General features: G+C 31.4%; 1 long non-coding RNA gene across 1 annotated transcript; it reads left to right on the top strand.

Annotated features, from left to right (window-relative positions):
* Positions 1-371: 371 nt before the first annotated feature.
* On the top strand, positions 372-1,074 carry LOC105272632 (uncharacterized). The gene is made up of 4 exons (XR_892798.1): positions 372-428; positions 513-556; positions 625-685; positions 774-1,074. It is a non-coding gene; the product is annotated as an uncharacterized lncRNA (long non-coding RNA).
* Positions 1,075-1,419: the final 345 nt, after the last annotated feature.

The following is a 1,419-nucleotide window of genomic DNA, read 5'->3' as shown; positions in this document are numbered from 1 at the left end:
CTATGGACATAATTATTTACTTCTTTCATTCCTTTTGCTTGTTGCCTTCCATATCTTCCTATTATTATAAGGCATTTGATCATTTTAATTACTATTTTGCATTTTTATTGACATTCCGCATTCGATTGAATTCGCTTTTAATTTTTTTCATGAAATTGGAGTTGCATTATAATCATATTTCACTTAAATCGTAGTATCATCAATACTGGTGTATTTTTATCATTTAATTATGTTTTAATTGCATTTTAGTAGTATCGATAATAGCGAATTTTATAATTGAATTATGTATTAGTTACAGATGCGGTGGCGTTGTGGTTGCTGCTTGAACAGTAGAGCGGCGGTTCTTCGCCTCTGAATGTGAGATAGCCCTCATGCGCTGCGGTGGAACTGTCACCGGTGGTTTGACAGCTGGGGTTATGTTGCCCATGGTAAGTAGTGTTTATCTTCTTATTTTATAATTAATGTATTATTTTCATTTGATTTATTTACATAATCGTCTCTCTCTTTCATAGGTGTGTCTGGGTTGTTCCAGTATGCAGGTTTCGTCATTATAAGGGTAAGTATGCAAATATTTATTTTATTAATATTTAAACTATCTCTAACTTCTATAATAATTATTTTCAGTTATCTTTTGATTGTCATCGAAGCATTGGTGTGTTCAGGTGTTTGCTTCTTTTTCCAGTTGGTTGGTATATATTTTGTTTTCATATATTTATAGTGCGAAATCTGTGCTTCATAATTAATTAATTATTCTTTATTTTGTTTGTGCTCAGGTTCTCTTTTTGGGTTCTGTGGATACTTCGAGAGACGCAGATTGGTGTTTTCCGACGTTTGAGCGTTTCCAGAAGGAATTCATTGTCGATATTCGAATTGTTAGTGGATTTTTTTCTTTTTGTTGTTGATTATAAATTGTAATTGTATCTTCGTTAATAGATGCATCGGAATTCTTCGTGAAAAGGTCATCAATTGTATTTTCTGAGTTTAGGGTAAAAGTGCCTGTAGTATTAACTATATTTTTCCAATAAATTTTATTTTAATGGGAATCAGCTTGTTCGTGTGATTAATAACTGAAATCGATCTTGAATTGCATTTACCAATTTTAAGTCAAAATGTTTTTAGTATTAATTATATTTTTTTAATGAATTTTCATGTATCGGCTTGTTTGTTTGAATAAAACCTGAAGTTGATTTTTAATTGTGTTCTACGGATTTCCAATTAACTGCTTCCAGAATTAATGATATTTTTTTTTTTTTATTTTTTTTTTATTTTTATATTTTTCCTTTTCCTATTACCATTGTTACCATGGTTTGATAGGCGCCCCTTCGTCTTAGCCTTTTAGCCTCTCCTACTATCCTCTCATTAGCCTCTCCTACTATCCTCTCATTAGCCTCTCCTACTATCCTCTCATTATTTTTGCGG

The sequence above is a fragment of the Fopius arisanus genome, unplaced genomic scaffold (assembly GCF_000806365.1).
Source record: "Fopius arisanus strain USDA-PBARC FA_bdor unplaced genomic scaffold, ASM80636v1 scaffold00224, whole genome shotgun sequence".
NCBI lineage: Eukaryota > Metazoa > Arthropoda > Insecta > Hymenoptera > Braconidae > Fopius > Fopius arisanus.
The sequence above is the reverse complement of the archived record's forward strand: the minus strand, read 5'-3'. Positions and strand labels throughout refer to the sequence as shown.